Raw genomic sequence first — 26,386 nt, 5'->3', positions numbered from 1 at the left:
TATAGTTACACTGTGATTGTTCCAATAAGTGACTAATATCTTACATTGGGCCTTTGATAACAAATAAACAAACAATGGATGTAACAATTGAAACCACCAATTACTGTTCTGGATGCAAACCTTTATATCTAAACCCAAAGCAGCACACTTGGTATTATACACAAACACAAAAATACAATGATCACAGTAGAAAAGCTATCTATTATTCATATATAAATCAGTACTACGCTCCTCCAGGCTGGAAATGACTCCTACGCAGGGTGCTTGGCTAGTATAGTAACACTGTGACTCCTACCCAGGGTGCTTGGCTAGTATAGTAACACTGTGACTCCTACCCAGGGTACTTGGCTAGTATAGTAACACTGTGACTTCTACCCAGGGTGCATGGCTAGTATAGTAACACTGTGACTCCTACCCAGGGTGCTTGGCTAATATAGTAACACTGTGACTCCTACCCAGGGTACTTGGCTAGTATAGTAACACTGTGACTCCTACCCAGGGTGCTTGGCTAATATAGTAACACTGTGACTCCTACCCAGGGTACTTGGCTAGTATAGTAACACTGTGACTCCTACCCAGGGTGCTTGGCTAGTATAGTAACACTGTGACTCCTACCCAGGGTGCTTGGCTAATATAGTAACACTGTGACTCCTACCCAGGGTACTTGGCTAGTATAGTAACACTGTGACTTCTACCCAGGGTGCTTGGCTAGTATAGTAACACTGTGACTCCTACCCAGGGTACATGGCTAGTATAGTAACTCTGTGACTCCTACGCAGGGTGCTTGGCTAGTATAGTAACACTGTGACTCCTACCCAGGGTTCCTGGCTAGTATATTAACACTGTGACTCCTACCCAGGTTGCCAAGCTAGTATAGTAACACTGTGACTCCTACGCAGGGTGCTCGGCTAGTATATTAATACTGAGACTCCCACCCAGGGTACTTGGCTAGTATAGTAACACTGTGACTCCTACCCAGGGTACCTGGCTAGTATAGAAACACTGTGACTCCTACCCAGGGCGCTTGGCTAGCATAGTAACACTGAGACTCCCACCCAGGGTGCTTTGCTAGTAAAGTAACACTGTGACTCCTACCCAGGGTACTTGGCTAGTAAAGTAATACTGTGACTCCTACCCAGGGTACTTGGCTAGTATAGTAACACTGTGACTCCTACCCAGGGTACCTGGCTAGTATAGTAACACTGAGACTCCTACCCAGGGTGCTTGGCTAGTATAGTAACACTGTGACTCCTACCCAGGGTATTTGGCTAGTATAGTAACACTGTGACTTCTACCCAGGGTGCTTGGCTAATATAGTAACACTGTGACTCCTACCCAGGGTGCTTGGCTACTATAGTAACACTGTGACTCCTACCCAGGGTACATGGCTAGTATAGTAACTCTGTGACTCCTACGCAGGGTGCTTGGCTAGTATAGTAACACTGTGTCTCCTACCCAGGGTTCCTGGCTAGTATATTAACACTGTGACTCCTACCCAGGTTGCCAAGCTAGTATAGTAACACTGTGACTCCTACGCAGGGTGCTCGGCTAGTATATTAATACTGAGACTCCCACCCAGGGTACTTGGCTAGTATAGTAACACTGTGACTCCTACCCAGGGTACCTGGCTAGTATAGAAACACTGTGACTCCTACCCAGGGCGCTTGGCTAGCATAGTAACACTGAGACTCCCACCCAGGGTGCTTTGCTAGTAAAGTAACACTGTGACTCCTACCCAGGGTACTTGGCTAGTAAAGTAATACTGTGACTCCTACCCAGGGTACTTGGCTAGTATAGTAACACTGTGACTCCTACCCAGGGTACCTGGCTAGTATAGTAACACTGAGACTCCTACCCAGGGTGCTTGGCTAGTATAGTAACACTGTGACTTCTACCCAGGGTGCTTGGCTAATATAGTAACACTGTGACTCCTACCCAGGGTGCTTGGCTAGTATAGTAACACTGTGACTCCTACCCAGGGTGCTTGGCTAGTATAGTAACACTGTGACTCCTACCCAGGGTACTTGGCTAGTAAAGTAACACTGTGACTCCTACCCAGGGTACCTGGCTAGTATAGTAACACTGTGACTCCTACCCAGGGTACTTGGCTAGTATAGTAACACTGTGACTCCTACCCAGGGTGCTTGGCTAGTAAAGTAACACTGTGACTCCTACGCAGGGTGCTTGGCTAGTATAGTAACACTGTGACTCCTACCCAGGGTTCTTGGCTAGTATAGTAACACTGTGACTCCTACCCAGGGTGCTTGGCTAGTAAAGTAACACTGTGACTCCTACCCAGGGTACTTGGCTAATATAGTAACACGGTGACTCCTTTCCAGGGTACTTGGCTAGTAAAGTAACACTGTGACTCCTACCCAGGGTACTTGGCTAGTAAAGTAACACTGTGACTCCTACCCAGGGTGCTTGGCTAGTATAGTAACACTGTGACTCCTACCCAGGGTACATGGCTAGTATAGTAACTCTGTGACTCCTACGCAGGGTGCTTGGCTAGTATAGTAACACTGTGACTCCTACCCAGGGTTCCTGGCTAGTATATTAACACTGTGACTCCTACCCAGGTTGCCAAGCTAGTATAGTAACACTGTGACTCCTACGCAGGGTGCTCGGCTAGTATATTAATACTGAGACTCCCACCCAGGGTACTTGGCTAGTATAGTAACACTGTGACTCCTACCCAGGGTACCTGGCTAGTATAGAAACACTGTGACTCCTACCCAGGGCGCTTGGCTAGCATAGTAACACTGAGACTCCCACCCAGGGTGCTTTGCTAGTAAAGTAACACTGTGACTCCTACCCAGGGTACTTGGCTAGTAAAGTAATACTGTGACTCCTACCCAGGGTACTTGGCTAGTATAGTAACACTGTGACTCCTACCCAGGGTACCTGGCTAGTATAGTAACACTGAGACTCCTACCCAGGGTGCTTGGCTAGTATAGTAACACTGTGACTTCTACCCAGGGTGCTTGGCTAATATAGTAACACTGTGACTCCTACCCAGGGTGCTTGGCTAGTATAGTAACACTGTGACTCCTACCCAGGGTGCTTGGCTAGTATAGTAACACTGTGACTCCTACCCAGGGTACTTGGCTAGTAAAGTAACACTGTGACTCCTACCCAGGGTACCTGGCTAGTATAGTAACACTGTGACTCCTACCCAGGGTACTTGGCTAGTATAGTAACACTGTGACTCCTACCCAGGGTGCTTGGCTAGTAAAGTAACACTGTGACTCCTACGCAGGGTGCTTGGCTAGTATAGTAACACTGTGACTCCTACCCAGGGTTCTTGGCTAGTATAGTAACACTGTGACTCCTACCCAGGGTGCTTGGCTAGTAAAGTAACACTGTGACTCCTACCCAGGGTACTTGGCTAATATAGTAACACGGTGACTCCTTTCCAGGGTACTTGGCTAGTAAAGTAACACTGTGACTCCTACCCAGGGTACTTGGCTAGTAAAGTAACACTGTGACTCCTACGCAGGGTGCTTGGCTAGTATAGTAACACTGTGACTCCTACCCAGGGTTCTTGGCTAGTATAGTAACACTGTGACTCCTACCCAGGGTGCTTGGCTAGTATAGTAACACTGTGACTCCTACCCAGGGTTCTTGGCTAGTATAGTAACACTGTGACTCCTACCCAGGGTGCTTGGCTAGTATAGTAACACTGTGACTCCTACCCAGGGTACTTGGCTAGTATAGTAACACTGTGACTCCTACCCAGGGTGCTTGGCTAGTATAGTAACACTATGACTCCTACCCAGGGTACCTGGCTAGTAAAGTAACACTGTGACTCCTACCCAGGGTACTTGGCTAGTATAGTAACACTGAGACTCCTTCCCAGGGTACTTGGCTAGTATAGTAACACTGTGACTCCTACCCAGGGTACTTGGCTAGTATAGTAACACTGTGACTCCTACCCAGGGTACCTGGCTAGTGTAGTAACACTGTGACTCCTACCCAGGGTACCTGGCTAGTATAGTAACACTGTGACTCCTACCCAGGGTACTTGGCTAGTATAGTAACACTGTGACTCCTACCCAGGGTACTTGGCTAGTATAGTAACACTGTGACTCCTACCCAGGGTACCTGGCTAGTATAGTAACACTGTGACTCCTACCCAGGGTACTTGGCTAGTATAGTAACACTGTGACTCCTACCCAGGGTACTTGGCTAGTATAGTAACACTGTGACTCCTACCCAGGGTACCTGGCTAGTATAGTAACACTGTGACTCCTACCCAGGGTGCTTGGCTAGTATAGTAACACTGTGACTCCTACCCAGGGTACTTGGCTAATATAGTAACACTGTGACTCCTACCCAGGGTGCTTGGCTAATATAGTAACACTGTGACTCCTACCCAGGGTGCTTGGCTAGTATAATAACACTGTGACTCCTACCCAGGGTGCTTGGCTAGTATAGTAACACTGTGACTCCTACCCAGGGTACCTGGCTAGTATAGTAACACTGTGACACCTACCCAGGGTGCTTGGCTAGTATAGTAACACTGTGACTCCTACCCAGGGTGCTTGGCTAGTATAGTAACACTGTGACTCCTACCCAGGGTACCTGGCTAGTATAGTAACACTGTGACTCCTACCCAGGGTACTTGGCTAATATAGTAACACTGTGACTCCTACCCAGGGTGCTTGGCTAGTATAGTAACACTGTGACTCCTACCCAGGGTGCTTGGCTAGTATAGTTACACTGTGACTCCTACCCAGGGTACTTGGCTAGTAAAGTAACACTGTGACTCCTACCCAGGGTACCTGGCTAGTATAGTAACACTGTGACTCCTACCCAGGGTACCTGGCTAGTATAGTAACACTGTGACTCCTACCCAGGGTACTTGGCTAGTATAGTAACACTGTGACTCCTACCCAGGGTGCTTGGCTAATATAGTAACACGGTGACTCCTTCCCAGGGTACTTGGCTAGTATAGTAACACTGTGACTCCTACCCAGGGTACTTGGCTAGTATAGTAACACTGTGACTCCTACGCAGGGTGCTTGGCTAGTATAGTAACACTGTGACTCCTACCCAGGGTGCTTGGCTAGTATAGTAGCACTGTGACTCCTACCCAAGGTACTTGGCTAGTATAGTAACACTGTGACTCCTACCCAGGGTACCCAGCTAGTATAGTAACATTGTGACTCCTACCCAGGGTGCTTGGCTAGTATAGTAACACTGTTACTCCTACCCAGCGTACCTGGCTAGTATAGTAACACTGTGACTCCTACCCAGGGTACTTGGCTAGTAAAGTAACACTTTGACTCCTACGCAGGGTACTTGGCTAGTATAGTAACACTGTGACTCCTACCCAGGATACATGGCTAGTATAGTAACACTGTGACTCCTACCCAGGGTGCTTGGCTAGTATAGTAACACTATGACTCCTACCCAGGGTACCTGGCTAGTATAGTAACACTGTGACTCCTACCCAGGGTACTTGGCTAGTATAGTAGCACTGTGACTCCTACCCAGGGTACTTGGCTAGTAAAGTAACACTGTGACTCCTACCCAGGGTTCTTGGCTAGTAAAGTAACACTGTGACTCCTACGCAGGGTACTTGGCTAGTATAGTAACACTGTGAATTCTACCCAGGGTACTTGGCTAGTAAAGTAACACTGTGACTCCTACACAGGGTGCTTGGCTAGTATAGTAACACTGTGACTCCTACCCAGGGTTCTTGGCTAGTAAAGTAACACTGTGACTCCTACGCAGAGTACTTGGCTAGTATAGTAACACTGTGACTCCTACGCAGGGTGCTTGGCTAGTATAGTAACACTGTGACTTCTACCCAGGGTTCTTGGCTAGTAAAGTAACACTGTGACTCCTACCCAGGGTTCTTGGCTAGTAAAGTAACACTGTGACTCCAACCCAGGGTACTTGGCTAGTAAAGTAACATTGTGACTCCTACCCAGGGTGCTGTGCTAGTATAGTAACACTGTGACTCCTACCCAGGGTACTTGGCTAGTATAGTAACACTGTGACTCCTACCCAGGGTGCTGTGCTAGTATAGTAACACTGTGACTCCTACCCAGGGTGCTGTGCTAGTATAGTAACACTGTGACACCTAACCAGGGGGCTTGGCTAGTATAGTAACACTGTGACTCCTACCCAGGGTACTTGGCTAGTATAGTAACACTGTGACTCCTACCCAGGGTGCTGTGCTAGTATAGTAACACTGTGACTTCTACCCAGGGTACTTGGCTAGTATAGTAACACTGTGACTCCTACGCTGGGTGCTTGGCTAGTATAGTAACACTGTGACTTCTACCCAGGGTACTTGGCTAGTATAGTAACACTGTGACTTCTACCCAGGGTGCTTGGCTAGTATAGTAACACTGTGACTTCTACCCAGGGTGCTTGGCTAATATAGTAACACTGTGACTCCTACGCAGGGTATTTGGCTAGTATAGTAACACTGTGACTTCTACCCAGGGTGCTTGGATAGTATAGTAACACTGTGACTCCTACCCAGGGTGCTTGGCTAGTATAGTAACACTATGACTCCTACCCAGGGTACCTGGCTAGTATAGTAACACTGTGACTCCTACCCAGGGTACTTGGCTAGTATAGTAGCACTGTGACTCCTACTCAGGGTACTTGGCTAGTATAGTAACACTGTGGCTCCTACCCAGGGTGCTTGGCTAGTATAGTAACACTGTGACTTCTACCCAGGGTACTTGGCTAGTAAAGTAACACTGTGACTCCTACCCAGGGTTCTTGGCTAGTAAAGTAACACTGTGACTCCTACGCAGGGTACTTGGCTAGTATAGTAACACTGTGAATTCTACCCAGGGTACTTGGCTAGTAAAGTAACACTGTGACTCCTACACAGGGTGCTTGGCTAGTATAGTAACACTGTGACTTCTACCCAGGGTTCTTGGCTAGTAAAGTAACACTGTGACTCCTACCCAGGGTTCTTGGCTAGTAAAGTAACACTGTGACTCCAACCCAGGGTGCTTGGCTAGTATAGTAACACTGTGACTCCTACCCAGGGTGCTGTGCTAGTATAGTAACACTGTGACTCCTACCCAGGGTGCTGTGCTAGTATAGTAACACTGTGACACCTAACCAGGGGGCTTGGCTAGTATAGTAACACTGTGACTCCTACCCAGGGTACTTGGCTAGTATAGTAACACTGTGACTCCTACCCAGGGTGCTGTGCTAGTATAGTAACACTGTGACTTCTACCCAGGGTACTTGGCTAGTATAGTAACACTGTGACTCCTACGCTGGGTGCTTGGCTAGTATAGTAACACTGTGACTTCTACCCAGGGTACTTGGCTAGTATAGTAACACTGTGACTTCTACCCAGGGTGCTTGGCTAGTATAGTAACACTGTGACTTCTACCCAGGGTGCTTGGCTAATATAGTAACACTGTGACTCCTACGCAGGGTATTTGGCTAGTATAGTAACACTGTGACTTCTACCCAGGGTGCTTGGATAGTATAGTAACACTGTGACTCCTACCCAGGGTGCTTGGCTAGTATAGTAACACTATGACTCCTACCCAGGGTACCTGGCTAGTATAGTAACACTGTGACTCCTACCCAGGGTACTTGGCTAGTATAGTAGCACTGTGACTCCTACTCAGGGTACTTGGCTAGTATAGTAACACTGTGGCTCCTACCCAGGGTGCTTGGCTAGTATAGTAACACTGTGACTTCTACCCAGGGTACTTGGCTAGTAAAGTAACACTGTGACTCCTACCCAGGGTTCTTGGCTAGTAAAGTAACACTGTGACTCCTACGCAGGGTACTTGGCTAGTATAGTAACACTGTGAATTCTACCCAGGGTACTTGGCTAGTAAAGTAACACTGTGACTCCTACACAGGGTGCTTGGCTAGTATAGTAACACTGTGACTCCTACCCAGGGTTCTTGGCTAGTAAAGTAACACTGTGACTCCTACGCAGGGTACTTGGCTAGTATAGTAACACTGTGACTCCTACCCAGGGTGCTTGGCTAGTATAGTAACACTGTGACTCTTACCCAGGGTTCTTGGCTAGTAAAGTAACACTGTGACTCCTACGCAGGGTACTTGGCTAGTATAGTAACACTGTGACTCCTACCCAGGGTACATGGCTAGTATAGTAACACTGTGACTCCTACGCAGGGTGCTTGGCTAGTATAGTAACACTGTGACTTCTACCCAGGGTTCTTGGCTAGTAAAGTAACACTGTGACTCCTACCCAGGGTTCTTGGCTAGTAAAGTAACACTGTGACTCCAACCCAGGGAGCTTGGCTAGTAAAGTAACATTGTGACTCCTACCCAGGGTGCTGTGCTAGTATAGTAACACTGTGACTCCTACCCAGGGTACTTGGCTAGTATAGTAACACTGTGACTCCTACCCAGGGTGCTGTGCTAGTATAGTAACACTGTGACTCCTACCCAGGGTGCTGTGCTAGTATAGTAACACTGTGACACCTAACCAGGGGGCTTGGCTAGTATAGTAACACTGTGACTCCTACCCAGGGTACTTGGCTAGTATAGTAACACTGTGACTCCTACCCAGGGTGCTGTGCTAGTATAGTAACACTGTGACTTCTACCCAGGGTACTTGGCTAGTATAGTAACACTGTGACTCCCACGCTGGGTGCTTGGCTAGTATAGTAACACTGTGACTTCTACCCAGGGTACTTGGCTAGTATAGTAACACTGTGACTTCTACCCAGGGTGCTTGGCTAGTATAGTAACACTGTGACTTCTACCCAGGGTGCTTGGCTAATATAGTAACACTGTGACTCCTACGCAGGGTATTTGGCTAGTATAGTAACACTGTGACTTCTACCCAGGGTGCTTGGATAGTATAGTAACACTGTGACTCCTACCCAGGGTGCTTGGCTAGTATAGTAACACTGTGACTCCTACCCAGGGTACTTGGCTAGTATAGTAACACTGTGACTCCTATGCTGGGTGCTTGGCTAGTATAGTAACACTGTGACTCCTACCCAGGGTACTTGGCTAGTATAGTAACACTGTGACTCCTACCCAGGGTACTTGGCTAGTATAGTAACACTGTGACTCCTACCCAGGGTACTTGGCTAGTATAGTAACACTGTGACTTCTACCCAGGGTACTTGGCTAGTATAGTAACACTGTGACTCCTATGCAGGGTACTTGGCTAGTATAGTAACACTGTGACTCCTACCCAGGGTGCTTGGCTAGTATAGTAACACTGTGACTTCTACCCAGGGTGCTTGGCTAGTATAGTAACACTGTGACTTCTAGCCAGGGTACTTGGCTAGTATAGTAACACTGTGACTCCTACGCTGGGTGCTTGGCTAGTATAGTAACACTGTGACTTCTACCCAGGGTGCTTGGCTAGTATAGTAACACTGTGACTCCTACGCTGGGTGCTTGGCTAGTATAGTAACACTTTGACTTCTACCCAGGGTACCTGGCTAATATAGTAACACTGTGACTTCTACCCAGTGTATTTATTTATTTATAAAATATTTTACCAGGAAGGATAGATTTAGATTTTTTTTTTTTCGTTTTCAAGTATGTCCTGGTAATATTGCTATGTGGCCTACCCTGGTGGCGTAGTTAATATTAAAATGTTATAGGGCCTACCCTGGTAGCTTGGCTAGTATAATGTTATTATGGAAACTACCCTGGTGGCTATTTTAGTATATTGTTACTATGGGGCCTACCCTGGTGGCTATTTTAGTATATTGTTACTATGGGGCCTACCCTGGTTGCTTGGCTAGTATAATGTTACTATGGGGTCTACCCTGGTAGCTTGGCTAGTATAATGTTACTATGGGGACTACCCTGGTAGCTTGGCTAGTATAATGTTACTATGGGTCCTAGCCTGGTGGCTTGGCTAGTATAATGTTACTATGAGGCCTACCCTGGTTGCTTGGCTAGTATAATGTTACTATTGGTTCTACCCGGGTAGCTTGGCTAGTATAATGTTACTATGGGTCCACCCTGGTGGCTTGGCTAGCAAAATGTTACTATGGGGCCTACCCTGGTGGCTATGCTAGTATAATGTTACTATGGAAACTACCCTGGTGGCTATGCTAGTATAATGTTACTATGGGGTCTACCCTGGTGGCTTGGCTAGTATAATGTTACTTTTGGTTCTACCCTGGTTGCTTGGCTAGTATAATGTTGCTGTGAGGCCAACCCTAGTGGCTTGGCTAGTATAATGTTACTATTGGTTCTACCCTGGCTGCTTGGCTAGTATAATGTTACTATGGGGCCTACCCCGGTTGCTTGGCTAGTATAATATTGCTATGGGGCCTAACCTGGTGGCTTGGCTAGTATAATGTTACTATGGGGCCTACCCTGGTTGCTTGGCTAGTATAATGTTACTATGGGGCCTACCCCGGTTGCTTGGCTAGTATAATGTTACAATGGGGTCTACCCTGGTGGCTTGGCTAGTATAATGTTACTATGGGGCCTACCCTGGTTGCTTGGCTAGTATAATGTTACTATGGGCCTACACTGGTTGCTTGGCTTTTATAATGTTACTATGGGGCCTACCCTTGTCACTTAGTTAGTATAATGTTACTATTGGTTCTACCCTGGTTGCTTGGCTAGTATAATGTTGCTGTGGGGCCTACCCTGGTGGCTTGGCAAGCATAATGTTACTATTGGTTCTACCCTGGTTGCTTGGCTAGTATAATGTTACTATTAGTTCTACCCAGGTCATTTGGCTAGTATAATGTTACTATTGGTTCTACCCTGGTCACTTGGCTAGTATAATGTTACTATTGGTTCTGCCCTGGTTGCTTGGCTAGTATAATGTTACTATGGGGCCAACCCTGGTTGCTTGGCTAGTATAATGTTACTATTGGTTCTACCCTGGTTGCTTGGCTAGTATAATGTTACTATGGGGCCTTCCCTGCTTGCTTGGCTAGTATAATGTTGCTGTGCGGCCTACCCTGTTTGCTTGGCTAGTATAATGTTACTATGGGCCTACCCTGCTTGCTTGGCTAGTATAGTGCTGCTGTAAAGCCTACCCTGGTTGCTTGGCTAGTATAATGTTACTAGGGGCCTACCCTGGTTGCTTGGCTAGTATAATGTTACTATAAGGCCTATCCTGGTTGCTTGGCTAGTATTATGTTACTATTGGTTCTACCCTGGTTGCTTGGCTAGTATAATGTTACTATTGGTTCTACCCTGGTAGCTTGGCTAGTATAATATTACTATGGGGCCTAACCTGGTTGCTTGTCCAGTATAATGTTACTATGGGCCTTTCCTGGTGGCTTGGCTAGTACAATGTTACTATTGGTTCTACCCTGGTTGCTTGGCTAGTATAATGTTACTATTGGTTCTACCCTGGTAGCTTGGCTAGTATAATATTACTATGGGGCCTAACCTGGTTGCTTGTCCAGTATAATGTTACTATGGGCCTTTCCTGGTGGCTTGGCTAGTATAATGTTACTATGGGGCCTTCCCTGGTTGCGTGGCTAGTATAATATTACTATGGGCCTACCATGGTTGCTTGGCTAGTATAATGCTGCTGTGAGGCCTACCCTGGTTGCTTGGCTAGTATAATATTACTATGGGCCTACCATGGTTGCTTGGCTAGTATAATGCTGCTGTGAGGCCTACCCTGGTTGCTTGGCTCGTATAATGTTACTATGGGCCTACCCTGGTTGCTTGGCTAATATAATGTTACTATGGGGTCTACCCTGGTTGCTTGGCTTGTATAATGTTACTATTAGTTCTACCCTGGTTGCTTGGCTAGTATAATGTTACTATCGGTTCTACCCTGGTAGCTTGGCTAGTATAATGTTACTATGGGTCCTACCCTGGTGGCTTGGCTAGTATAATGTTATTATGGGGCCTACCCTGGTTGCTTGCTAGTATAATGATACTATTGGTTCTACCCGGGTAGCTTGGCTAGTATAATGTTACTATGGGGCCTACCCTGGTCACTTGGATGGTATAATGTTACTACTGGTTGTACCCTGGTGGCCCGGCTAGTATAATGTTACTATTGGTTCTACCCTGGTTGCTTGGCTAGTATAGTGTTACTATTGGTTCTACCTTGGTCACTTGGCTAGTATAATGTTACTATTGGTTCTTCCCTGGTTGCTTGTCTAGTATAATGTTGCTGTGAGGCCTACCCTGGTTGCTTGGCTAGTATAATGTTACTATGGGCCTTCCCTGGTTGCTTGGCTAGTATAATGTTGTTGTGAGGCCTACTCTTGTGGCTTGGCTATTATAATGTTACTATGGGGCCTACCCTGGTCACTTGGATGGTATAATGTTACTATTGGTTGTACCCTGGTGGCCCGGCTAGTATAATGTTACTATTGGTTCTACCCTGGTTGCTTGGCTAGTATAATGTTACTATGGGGCCTACCCTGGTTGCTTGGCTAGTATAATGTTGCTATGGGCCTACCCTGGTTGCTTGGCTAGTATAATGTTAATATTGGTTCGACCCTGGTTGCTTGGCTAGTATAATGTTACTATGGGCCTACCCTGGTGGCTTGGCTATTATAATGTTACTATGGGGCCTTCCCTGGTTGCTTGGCTAGTATAATGTTGCTGTGGGGCCTACCCTGGTTGCTTGGCTAGTATACTGTTACTAGGGGCCTACCCTGGTGGCTTGGCTAGTATAATGTTACTATGGGCCACCCTGGTTCCTTGGCTAGTATAATGTTACTATGGGCCTACCCCGGTTGCTTGGCTAGTATAATTTTACTATGGAGCCTAACCTGGTTGTTTGGCTTGTATAATGTTGCTGTGAGGCTACCCTGGTTGCTTGGCTAGTATAATGTTACTATTGGTTCTACCCTGGTTGCTTGGCTAGTATAATGTTGCTGTGAGGCCTACCCTGGTTGCTTGGCTAGTATAATGTTACTATTAGTTCTACCCTGATTGCTTGGCTAGTATAATGTTATTATGGGGCCTACCGTGGTCACTTGCATGGTATAATGTTGCTGTTAGGCCTACCCTGGTTGCTTGGCTAGTATAATGTTACTATGGGCTTACCCTGGCAGCTTGGCTAGTATAATGTTACTATGGGTCCACCCTGGTGGCTTGGCTAGCAAAATGTTACTATGGGGCCTACCCTGGTGGCTATGCTAGTATAATGTTACTATGGAAACTACCCTGGTGGCTATGCTAGTATAATGTTACTATGGGGTCTACCCTGGTGGCTTGGCTAGTATAATGTTACTTTTGGTTCTACCCTGGTTGCTTGGCTAGTATAATGTTGCTGTGAGGCCAACCCTTGTGGCTTGGCTAGTATAATGTTACTATTGGTTCTACCCTGGCTGCTTGGCTAGTATAATGTTGCTATGGGGCCTAACCTGGTGGCTTGGCTAGTATAATGTTACTATGGGGCCTACCCTGGTTGCTTGGCTAGTATAATGTTACTATGGGGCCTACCCCGGTTGCTTGGCTAGTATAATGTAACAATGGGGTCTACCCTGGTGGCTTGGCTAGTATAATGTTACTATGGGGCCTACCCTGGTTGCTTGGCTAGTATAATGTTACTATGGGCCTGCACTGGTTGCTTGGCTTTTATAATGTTACTATGGGGCCTACCCTTGTCACTTAGTTAGTATAATGTTACTATTGGTTCTACCCTGGTTGCTTGGCTAGTATAATGTTGCTGTGGGGCCTACCCTGGTGGCTTGGCTAGTATAATGTTACTATTGGTTCTACCCTGGTTGCTTGGCTAGTATAATGTTACTATTAGTTCTACCCTGGTCATTTGGCTAGTATAATGTTACTATTGGTTCTACCCTGGTCACTTGGCTAGTATAATGTTACTATTGGTTCTGCCCTGGTTGCTTGGCTAGTATAATGTTACTATGGGGCCAACCCTGGTTGCTTGGCTAGTATAATGTTACTATTGGTTCTACCCTGGTTGCTTGGCTAGTATAGTGCTGCTGTAAAGCCTACCCTGGTTGCTTGGCTAGTATAATGTTACTAGGGGCCTACCCTGGTTGCTTGGCTAGTATAATGTTACTATAAGGCCTATCCTGGTTGCTTGGCTAGTATTATGTTACTATTGGTTCTACCCTGGTTGTTTGGCTAGTATAATGTTACTATGAGGCCTATCCTGGTTGCTTGGCTAGTATAATGTTACTAAGGGGTCTACCCTGGTTGCTTGGCTAGTACAATGTTACTATTGGTTCTACCCTGGTTGCTTGGCTAGTATAATGTTACTATTGGTTCTACCCTGGTAGCTTGGCTAGTATAATATTACTATGGGGCCTAACCTGGTTGCTTGTCCAGTATAATGTTACTATGGGCCTTTCCTGGTGGCTTGGCTAGTATAATGTTACTATGGGGCCTTCCCTGGTTGCGTGGCTAGTATAATATTACTATGGGCCTACCATGGTTGCTTGGCTAGTATAATGCTGCTGTGAGGCCTACCCTGGTTGCTTGGCTAGTATAATATTACTATGGGCCTACCATGGTTGCTTGGCTAGTATAATGCTGCTGTGAGGCCTACCCTGGTTGCTTGGCTAGTATAATGTTACTATGGGCCTACCCTGGTTGCTTGGCTAGTATAATGTTACTATGGGGTCTACCCTGGTTGCTTGGCTCGTATAATGTTACTATTGGTTCTACCCTGGTTGCTTGGCTAGTATAATGTTACTATTGGTTCTACCCTGGTAGCTTGGCTAGTATAATGTTACTATGGGTCCTACCCTGGTGGCTTGGCTAGTATAATGTTACTATGGGGCCTACCCTGGTTGCTTGGCTAGTATAATGTTACTATTGGTTCTACCCGGGTAGCTTGGCTAGTATAATGTTACTATGGGGCCTACCCTGGTCACTTGGATGGTATAATGTTACTACTGGTTGTACCCTGGTGGCCCGGCTAGTATAATGTTACTATTGGTTCTACCCTGGTTGCTTGGCTAGTATAGTGTTACTATTGGTTCTACCTTCGTCACTTGGCTAGTATAATGTTACTATTGGTTCTTCCCTGGTTGCTTGTCTAGTATAATGTTGCTGTGAGGCCTACCCTGGTTGCTTGGCTAGTATAATGTTACTATGGGCCTACCCTGGTTGCTTGGCTAGTATAATGTTGTTGTGAGGCCTACTCTTGTGGCTTGGCTATTATAATGTTACTATGGGGCCTACCCTGGTCACTTGGATGGTATAATGTTACTATTGGTTGTACCCTGGTGGCCCGGCTAGTATAATGTTACTATTGGTTCTACCCTGGTTGCTTGGCTAGTATAATGTTACTATGGGGCCTACCCTGGTTGCTTGGCTAGTATAATGTTACTATGGGCCTACCCTGGTTGCTTGGCTAGTATAATGTTAATATTGGTTCGACCCTGGTTGCTTGGCTAGTATAATGTTACTATAGGCCTACCCTGGTGGCTTGGCTATTATAATGTTACTATGGGGCCTTCCCTGGTTGCTTGGCTAGTATAATGTTGCTGTGGGGCCTACCCTGGTTGCTTGGCTAGTATAATGTTACTAGGGGCCTACCCTGGTGGCTTGGCTAGTATAATGTTACTATGGGGCCTGCCCTGGTTCCTTGGCTAGTATAATGTTACTATGGGCCTACCCCGGTTGCTTGGCTAGTATAATTTTACTATGGAGCCTAACCTGGTTGCTTGGCTTGTATAATGTTGCTGTGAGGCTACCCTGGTTGCTTGGCTAGTATAATGTTACTATTGGTTCTACCCTGGTTGCTTGGCTAGTATAATGTTGCTGTGAGGCCTACCCTGGTTGCTTGGCTAGTATAATTTTGCTGTAAGGCCTACCCTGGTTGCTTGGCTAGTGTAATGTTACTATTGGTTCTACCCTGGTTGCTTGGCTAGTATAATGTTGCTGTGAGGCCTACCCCGGTTGCTTGGCTAGTATAATGTTACTATTGGTTCTACCCTGGTTGCTTGTCTAATATAATGTTACTATGGGGCCTACCCTGGTCACTTGGATGGTATAATGTTGCTGTGAGGCCTACCCTGGTTGCTTGGCTAGTATAATATTACTATGGGGCCTACCCTGGTCGCTTGGATGGTATAATGTTATTAATTGTTCTACCCTGGTGGCTTCGCTAGTATAATGTTGCTGTGAGGCCACCCTGGTTGTTTGGCTAGTATAATGTTACTATGGGGCCCTCCCTGGTTGCTTGGCTAGTATAATGTTGTTGTGGGGCCTACCCTTGTTGCTTGGCTAGTATAATGTTACTATTAGTTCTACCCTGGTCACTTGGCTAGTATAATGTTACTATTGGTTCTACCCTGGTTGCTTGGCTAGTATAATGTTACTATGGGGCCTACTCTTGTGGCTTGGCTAGTATAATGTTGTTGTGGGGCCTACCCTGGTTGCTTGGCTAGTATAATGTTACTATTATTTCTACCCTGATCACTTGGCTAGTATAATGTTACTATTGGTTCTACCCTGGTTGCTTGGCTAGTATAATGTTACTATGGGGCCTACTCTTGTGGCTTGGCTAGTATAATGTTACTATTGGTTCTACCCTGGTTGCTTGGCTAGTATAATGTTACTATGGGGCCTTCCCTGCTTGCTTGGCTAGTATAATGTTGCTGTGAGGCCTACCCTGTTTGCTTGGCTTGTATAATGTTGCTGTGAGGCTACCCTGGTTGCTTGGCTAGTATAATGTTACTATTGGTTCTACCCTGGTTGCTTGGCTAGTATAATGTTGCTGTCAGGCCTACCCTGGTTGCTTGGCTAGTATAATGTTACTATTGGTTCTACCCTGGTTGCTTGGCTAGTATAATGTTGCTGTCAGGCCTACCCTGGTTGCTTGGCTAGTATAATGTTACTATTAGTTCTACCCTGATTGCTTGGCTAGTATAATGTTATTATGGGGCCTACCGTGGTCACTTGCATGGTATAATGTTGCTGTTAGGCCTACCCTGGTTGCTTGGCTAGTATAATGTTACTATGGGCTTACCCTGGTGGCTTGGCTAGTATAATGTTACTATGGGCTTACCCTGGTTGCTTGGCTAGTATAATTTTACTATGGGGCCTACCCTGGTTGCTTGGCTAGTATAATGTTGCTGTAAGGCCTACCCTGGTTGCTTGGCTAGTGTAATGTTACTATTGGTTCTACCCTGGTCGCTTGGCTAGTATAATGTTGCTGTGAGGCCTACCCTGGTTGCTTGGCTAGTATAATGTTACTATTGGTTCTACCCTGGTCACTTGGCTAGTATAATGTTACTATTGGTTCTTCCCTGGTTGCTTGTCTAGTATAATGTTGCTGTGAGGCCTACCCTGGTTGCTTGGCTAGTATAATGTTACTATGGGCCTACCCTGGTTGCTTGGCTAGTATAATGTTACTATGGGGCCTACCCTGATTACTTGGATGGTATAATGTTGCTGTGAGGCCTACCCTGGTTGCTTGGCTAGTATAATATTACTATGGGACCTACCCTGGTCGCTTGGATGGTATAATGTTATTAATTGTTCTACCCTGGTGGCTTGGCTAGTATAATGTTGCTGTGAGGCCACCCTGGTTGTTTGGCTAGTATAATGTTACTATGGGGCCTTCCCTGGTTGCTTGGCTAGTATAATGTTGTTGTGGGGCCTACCCTGGTTGCTTGGCTAGTATAATGTTACTATTAGTTCTACCCTGGTCACTTGGCTAGTATAATTTTACTATTGGTTCTACCCTGGTTGCTTGGCTAGTATAATGTTACTATGGGGCCTACTCTTGTGGCTTGGCTAGTATAATGTTGTTGTGGGGCCTACCCTGGTTGCTTGGCTAGTATAATGTTACTATTAGTTCTACCCTGGTCACTTGGCTAGTATAATTTTACTATTGGTTCTACCCTGGTTGCTTGGCTAGTATAATGTTACTATGGGGCCTACTCTTGTGGCTTGGCTAGTATAATGTTGTTGTGGGGCCTACCCTGGTTGCTTGGCTAGTATAATGTTACTATTAGTTCTACCCTGGTCACTTGGCTAGTATAATGTTACTATTGGTTCTACCCTGGTTGCTTGGCTAGTATAATGTTACTATGGGGCCTACCCTGGTTGCTTGGCTAGTATAATGTTACTATTAGTTCTACCCTGGTCACTTGGCTAGTATAATTTTACTATTGGTTCTACCCTGGTTGCTTGGCTAGTATAATGTTACTATGGGGCCTACTCTTGTGGCTTGGCTAGTATAATGTTGTTGTGGGGCCTACCCTGGTTGCTTGGCTAGTATAATGTTACTATTAGTTCTACCCTGGTCACTTGGCTAGTATAATTTTACTATTGGTTCTACCCTGGTTGCTTGGCTAGTATAATGTTACTATGGGGCCTACTCTTGTGGCTTGGCTAGTATAATGTTGTTGTGGGGCCTACCCTGGTTGCTTGGCTAGTATAATGTTACTATTAGTTCTACCCTGGTCACTTGGATGGTATAATGTTACTACTGGTTCTACCCTGGTGGCTCGGCTAGTATAATGTTACTATTGGTCCTACCCTGGTTGCTTGGCTAGTATAATGTTACTATTGGTTCTACCCTGGTGGCTTGGCTAGTATAATGTTACTATGGGGCCTACCCTGGTTGCTTGGCTAGTATAATTTTACTATGGGGCCTACCCTGGTTGCTTGGCTAGTATAATGTTACTATGGGGCCTACTCTTGTGGCTTGGCTAGTATAATGTTGTTGTGGGGCCTACCCTGGTTGCTTGGCTAGTATAATGTTACTATTAGTTCTACCCTGGTCACTTGGCTAGTATAATTTTACTATTGGTTCTACCCTGGTTGCTTGGCTAGTATAATGTTACTATGGGGCCTACTCTTGTGGCTTGGCTAGTATAATGTTGTTGTGGGGCCTACCCTGGTTGCTTGGCTAGTATAATGTTACTATTAGTTCTACCCTGGTCACTTGGATGGTATAATGTTACTACTGGTTCTACCCTGGTGGCTCGGCTAGTATAATGTTACTATTGGTCCTACCCTGGTTGCTTGGCTAGTATAATGTTACTATTGGTTCTACCCTGGTGGCTTGGCTAGTATAATGTTACTATGGGGCCTACCCTGGTTGCTTGGCTAGTATAATTTTACTATGGGGCCTACCCTGGTTGCTTGGCTAGTATAATGTTGCTGTAAGGCCTACCCTGGTTACTTGGCTAGTGTAATGTTACTATTGGTTCTACCCTGGTTGCTTGGCTAGTATAATGTTGCTGTGAGGCCTACCCTGGTTGCTTGGTTAGTATAATGTTACTATTGGTTCTACCCTGGTCACTTGGCTAGTATAATGTTACTATTGGTTCTTCCCTGGTTGCTTGTCTAGTATAATGTTGCTGTGAGGCCTTCCCTGGTTGCTTGGCTAGTATAATGTTACTATGGGCCTACCCTGGTTGCTTGGCTAGTATAATGTTACTATTGGTTCTACCCTGGTCACTTGGCTAGTATAATGTTACTATGGGGCCTACCCTGGTCACTTGGATGGTATAATGTTGCTGTGAGGCCTACCCTGGTTGCTTGGCTAGTATAATATTACTATGGGGCCTACCCTGGTCGCTTGGATGGTATAATGTTATTAATTGTTCTACCCTGGTGGCTTGGCTAGTATAATGTTGCTGTGAGGCCACCCTGGTTGTTTGGCTAGTATAATGTTACTATGGGGCCTTCCCTGGTTGCTTGGCTAGTATAATGTTGTTGTGGGGCCTACCCTGGTTGCTTGGCTAGTATAATGTTACTATTAGTTCTACCCTGGTCACTTGGCTAGTATAATGTTACTATTGGTTCTACCCTGGTTGCTTGGCTAGTATAATGTTACTATGGGGCCTACTCTTGTGGCTTGGCTAGTATAATGTTGTTGTGGGGCCTACCCTGGTTGCTTGGCTAGTATAATGTTACTATGGGGCCTACTCTTGTGGCTTGGCTAGTATAATGTTACTATGGGGCCTACCCTGGTCACTTGGATGGTATAATGTTACTACTGGTTCTACCTTGGTGGCTCGGCTAGTATAATGTTACTATTGGTCCTACCCTGGTTGCTTGGCTAGTATAATGTTACTTTTGGTTCTACCCTGGTTGCTTGGCTAGTATAATGTTACTATGGGGCCTACTTGTTTGCTTGGCTAGTATAATGTTACTATGGGCCTACCCTGGTGGCTTGGCTATTATAATGTTACTATGGGGCCTTCCCTGGTTGCTTGGCTAGTATAATGTTGCTGTGGGGCCTACCCTGGTTGCTTGGCTTGTGTAATGTTACTAGGGGCCTACCCTGGTGGTTTGGCTAGTATAATGTTACTATCGGTTCTACCCTGTTTGCTTGGCTAGTATAATGTTACTATGGGCTTACCCTGGTGGCTTGGCTAGTATAATGTTGATATTGGTTCTACCCTGGTTGCTTGGCTAGTATAATGTTACTATGGGCCTACCCTGGTGGCTTGGCTATTATAATGTTACTATGGGGCCTACCCTGGTTGCTTGGCTAGTATAATGTTACTATTAGTTCTACCCTGGTTGCTTGGCTAGTACAATGTTACTATGGGGCCTACCCTGGTCACTTGGATGGTATAATGTTGCTGTGAGGCCTACCCTGGTTGCTTGGCTAGTATAATGTTACTATGGGGCCTACCCTGGTTGCTTGGCTAGTATAATGTTACTCTGGGCTTACCCTGGTGGCTTGGCTAGTATAATGTTACTATTGGTTCTACCTTGGTTGCTTGGCTAGTATAATGTTACTATTGGTTCTACATTGGTTGCTTGGCTTATTTAATGTTACTATGGGCCTACCCTGGTGGCTTGGCTAGTATAATGTTACTATAGGGCCTTCCCAGGTTGCTTGGCTAGTATAATGTTGCTGTGAGGCCTACCCTGTTTGCTTGGCTAGTATAATGTTACTATGGGGCCTACCCTGGTTGCTTGGCTAGTATAATGTTTCTATGGGCCTACCCTGGTGGCTTGGCTAGTATAATGTTACCATGGTACCTACCCTGGTTGCTTGGCTAGTATAATGTTGCTGTGAGGCCCACCCTGGTTGCTTGGCTAGTATAATGTTACTATGGGTCTACCCTGGTGGCTATGCTAGTATAATATTGCCGTGGGGCCTCTTCAGGGGCTCAGCTAATATTTATTTCCATTCCTCTATGGGTCTCTAGTCTGTATATTAGTGTGGGGCCTACAAAAGGTAATCTCTAACTTCTGACCAAATATTACGATTTCTCAACAAGCAGCCTGCTTTTTATTTTAGAAACAAATGGTATAATAATGCAAATAATGTGAAGAAATACAATTTGTTATCAAGCAGCTTTGTTCCTTGGACACCTATAACGGTATGAACTCTTTTTTTTTATTGTAAGGTTTTCAGCTGTTGGAGTGAGCTCTGCTTAGACCAGGAAATGAGTCCGCCAATCACTTGGCTCAGTGCATTCTGTGACGTGTTTATGAGATTAGTGGATAAGCACTTGTCAGGAATTCTATTCATCACATGACGATGCACAGAAAGAAAACAGTACCTCAAAAACTTGTGAATTATTAGAAAATCATTTAACTTCAAGTTGAAAAAACAAACTCAGGAACAAATTTGTACAAAAAAAATATTATGGGTGTGCGTATTCCATCTCACAATTAATTAAAGAAAAAAAAGTAATCTCTCGGCCCTGGTAGATAATACCATGAAACACTTTGATAACGTGTGTGTGTGACCCATGGCTAACAGAATTCCCGTATACCACCTTTTGACTCTATCGACTAGCTTTCTTTTTGAGGTGGTGTTCCTGTTTTTTCTCCCTTCCCCCTATAGTAGGAAAGTGCACAACACACCGCAGCGAGAAATCACTTCAGATTCAAATACAAAAAGCCCCCTCGATTACACGCTGTCTATTGAGACACACACGTTGCCAAACCGGACACCTATCTCACTGGGATCATCTCGGATTTCATAAGATCCATCTGTTCATACTCACCTCTCTGACTAATCCAACAACGGAATACATCTACATTGGTGATTAGGCAGACATCTTCAAATTAAGGCGACTGTATACGGGTACAGAATCATCCTGAGCACAATGTTACATGCTGCGTAAGGTTTCTGGTTTTCCAGTACCGACTGTTGTACACAACTTTGTGCTTAATGGTGACCAAAATAATCAATATGTAAATCGATAAAACATAGTTGCTACTCTCCTCCTTTCCACTTTGTACCCCACCCTTAAAGTATCACTATAGTGTCAGGAAAACCACTTTGTTTTCCTGACACTATAGTGCCCTGAGCGTGCCCCCACCCTGATGGTCCCCCTCCCATGTTAAAACCCCTTCAGCAGCTTACCTTATTCCAGCGCCGGGCTCCCTCGGCGCTGGTGACCTCTCCTCCCCTGCCGGCGTCAGCGGAGCCGAATGCACATGTGCGGCAAGTGCCGCACGCGCATTCAAGCTGTCAATAGGAAAGCATTTTTTAATGTTTTCCTATGGACGCTCTGCTTGATGGAGTTGGCGTTGCCAAACCGGACACCTGACTCACTGGGATCATCTCTAGAATGTAAGCTCATTGAGCAGGGCCCTCCACCTCTCTGTTCATGTACGTCCAGTTGTCTGGTTACAATCAATCACGTCTGTTAGTCCACCCATTGTACAGCGCTACGGAATCTGATGGCGCTACATAAATAATAAAATAATAATACATAATAATAATTACTCCTGATTAAAAATCATAAATAAAGAATTTAAAAAAAAAAGAGAGAGAAAAAAACATACAAACGTTTCCGGTTTGCTCGTCCTTACCTCGTTATTACATTGTAACAACTAGCAACCAGCAAGGCAGCTCACCGTGACTATAAAGACCCTCCACCTGCCGCACCTCCTTCCAAATGTTTTAAACTAGCATGGTGGCTTATGACCTGTGCCCATACTGCATCTGGTATAATCACATGTTGTACCAGTCCCAATAGAGCAGACAAACACATTTTAATATATTAACTCTCGAAGAAACATTCATTATAAAAGTTCACTACAGAAAACAGTATGTAATGCTGAACGGACAGATTAATCAGTTTTATGAAGAATAAAAATAACAAGAATACAATTATACAAGAATATTAATACAAAGTAAGAAGGTGTGCGGAACATTTAGTTGCGTCATTTTTGGGGCATTCATCATGAACAATGTATGTTTTTTTTAAGTCATAACAATGTTTTATAATGATGTCCACATTTACACCGCGTTACTATTGGCATTGTTAGTGGACATTATTCTGAGTAATGGTCTTTTTTATTTTTGCATCAAGCATTAGCAGAGAACCATGGAAAAGTATCAAAGATTGCAGAAAAGGCAGACACATTGTACAGCGCTACGGAATCTGATGGTGCTATATAAATAATAAAATAATAATATACAGTTCTGTATATTCACCAAACATCTCGGAGGATTAAAAAAAATGTAAAAAGTAGGGCAGCAATTTCAAACCATTTGTAAGGCTGAAGATTTTATCGAAACCTTAGATATACCCCCACAGGATGGATACATTTTGTGTATAATGCAGTACTAAACCTTTTCTAAAATACTAACAGATTTGTTTTCTGGGAATGTTTTGCTTTTAGAAATATTAAACATTTCATCCATATTACACAGGTGTTTATTCTTTGTCACTGTTATCATTGAAACTCTATATTTGTCCCACTGTGGAAAGTTAGTCATTTTGTGACAAGTCTAGCTAAAGTGTTCCACTTCAACCACAAATGGAAATAAAATCTCACAACCTCTAGACAACAAAACATCTAAAAGTTATGCTTCAAACCACAAAAGCCACGTTAAGGCACCCCTTCCATTTCTAAATGTGTTTTTCCATAACAAACAAGGTATTTCCCATAAGATATATGTTCCACAGAAGTTTTTAACTTATAAATATATTTATATCGGCGTTTTAAAAATGTGTTTTCACAAATTCTCTATACTCGTTTCCATCTGTATTTTTCTTTTTTATTTCTGTTTGAGGTTTTTGTATTTACTTTTTTTTTTTTGTCAATTTGTGTTGTTCATTGTTTGCTTTCACAACTTTTGCAGGGCTCAATGGGGAATTACAATGTGTTGGTTAATTATCGTCCTCTCTGAGTGTGAATTGCTGTGTTCCTTCCAGTGGGAATTGTTGTATTCCTGCCAGTGTGAGCTGCCGTGTTCCCCCCAGAGTGAGCTGCTGTGTTCCCCCCAGAGTGGGCTGATGTGTTCCCCCAGTGTGAGCTGCCGTGTTCCCCCCAGTGTGAGCTGCCGTGTCCCCTCCAGTGTGAGCTGCTGTGTTCCCCCCAGAGTGAGCTGCTGTGTTCTCTCCCAGTGTGAGCTGTTGTGTCCCCTCCAGTGTGAGCTGCTGTGTTCCCCCAGAATGAGCTGCTGTGTTCCCTCCTCCAGTGTGAGCTGCTGTGTTCCCCCCAGTGTGAGCTGCTGTGTTCCCCCCAGTGTGAGCTGCTGTGTTACCTCCAGTGTGAGCTGCTGGGTTCCCCCCCAGTGTGAGCTGCTGTGTTCCCTCAGTGTGAGCTGCTGTGTTCACCCCAGAGTGAGCTGCTGTGTTGCCTCGAGTGTGAGCTGCTGTGTTCCCCCAGTGTGAGCTGCTGTGTTCCCTCCAGTGTGAGATGCTGTGTTTCCCCCAGTGTGAGCTGCTGTGTTCCCCCCAGTGTGAGCTGCTGTGTTCCCCCCAGTGTGAGCTGCTGTGTCCCCCCCGTGTAAGCTGCTGCATTATCCCCAGTGTGAGCTGCTGTGTTTCCTCCAGTGTGAGCTGCTGTGTTTCCCCCAGTGTGAGCTGCTGTGTTCCTTCCAGTGTGAGATGCTGTGTTCCCCCAGTGTGAGCTGCTGTGTTCCCCCAGTGTGAGCTGATGTGTTCCCTCCAGTGTGAGATGCTGTGTTCCCCCCACTGTGAGCTGCCGGGTTCCCCAAGCGTGAGCTGCTGTGTTCCCCCCAGAGTGGGCTGCTGTGTTTCCCCAGTGTGAGCTGCTGTGTTCTCTCCAGTGTGAGATGCCGTGTTCCCCCCAGTGTGAGCTGCTGTGTTCCCCCCATGTGAGCTGCTGTGTTCCCCCCAGTGTGAGCTGCTGTGTTTCCCCCAGTGTGAGATGATGTGTTCCCCCCAGTGTGAGCTGCTGTGTTTCCCCCAGTGTTAGCTGCTGTGTTACCCCCAGTGTGAGCTGCTGTGTTCCCTCCCAGTGAGAGTTGCTGTGTTCCTTTCAGTGGGAATTGTATTCCTGCCAGTGTCAGCTGCTGTGTTCCCTCCCAGTGTGAGCTGCTGTGTCCCCTCCAGTGTGAGCTGCTGTGTTCCCCTAGAGTGAGCTGCTGTGTTCCCTCCTCCAGTGTGAGCTGCTTTGTTCACCCCAGTGTGAGCTGCTGTGTTCCCCCCAGTGTGAGCTGCTGTGTTCCCCCCCCCGTGTAAGCTGCTGCATTATCCCCAGTGTGAGCTGCTGTGTTCCCTCCAGTGTGAGCTGCTGTGTTTCCCACAGTGTGAGCTGCCGTGTTCCTTCCAGTGTGAGATGCTGTGTTCCCCCAGAGTGAGCTGCTGTGTTCCCCCAGTGTGAGCTGCTGTGTTCCCCCAGTGTGAGCTGCTGTGTTCCTCCCAGTGTGAGCTGCCGTGTTCCCCCCAGTGTGAGTTGCTGAGTTCCCCCCAGTGTGAGTTGCTGAGTTCCCCCCAGTGTGAGCTGCTGTGTTCCCCCCAGTGTGAGCTGCTGTGTTCCCCCCAGTGTGAGCTGATGTGTTCCCCCCAGTGTGAACTGCTGTGTTCCCCCCAGTGTGAGCTGTGTTCCCTCTCAGTGTGAGCTGCTTTGTTCCCTCCCAGTGTGAGCTCTTGTGTTCCCTCTCAGTGTGAGCTGCTGTGTTCCCCCCAGTGTGAGCTGCTGTGCCCCCCCCCAGTGTGAGCTGCTGTGTTCCCCCTACAGTGAGCTGCTGTGTTCCCTCTGGTGTGAGCTGCTGTGTTCCCTCCAGTGTGAGCTGCTGTGTTCCCCCCCAGTGTGAGCTGCTGTGTTCCCCCCCAGTGTGAGCTGCTGTGTTCCCCCCAGTGTGAGCTGCTGTGTTCCCCCCAGTGTGAGCTGCTGTGCTCCCCCCAGTGTGAGCTGCTGTGTTCCCCCCAGAGTGAGCTGCTGTGTTCCCTCCGGTGTGAGCTGCTGTGTTCCCTCCCAGTGTGAGCTGCTGTGTTCCCCCCAGAGTGAGCTGCTGTGTTCCCTCCGGTGTGAGCTGCTGTGTTCCCTCCAGTGTGAGCTGCTGTATTCCCTGCAGTGTGAGCCGCTGTGTTCCCCCCAGTGTGAGCTGACGTGTTTCCTCCCAGTGTGAGCTGCTGTGTTCTCCCCAGTGTGAGCTGCTGTGTTCCCCCCAGAGTGAGCTGCTGTGTTCCCTCCGGTGTGAGCTGCTGTGTTCCCTCCAGTGTGAGCTGCTGTTCTCCCTCCGATGTGAGCAGCTGTGTTCCCTCCAGTGTGAGCTGCTGTGTTCCCCCCAGTGTGAGCTGCTGTGCTCCCTCCAGTGTGAGCTGCTGTGTTCCCCCCC

The sequence above is a fragment of the Pelobates fuscus genome, chromosome 2 (genome assembly GCF_036172605.1).
Source record: "Pelobates fuscus isolate aPelFus1 chromosome 2, aPelFus1.pri, whole genome shotgun sequence".
Taxonomy (NCBI): domain Eukaryota; kingdom Metazoa; phylum Chordata; class Amphibia; order Anura; family Pelobatidae; genus Pelobates; species Pelobates fuscus.
The sequence above is the reverse complement of the archived record's forward strand: the minus strand, read 5'-3'. Positions refer to the sequence as shown.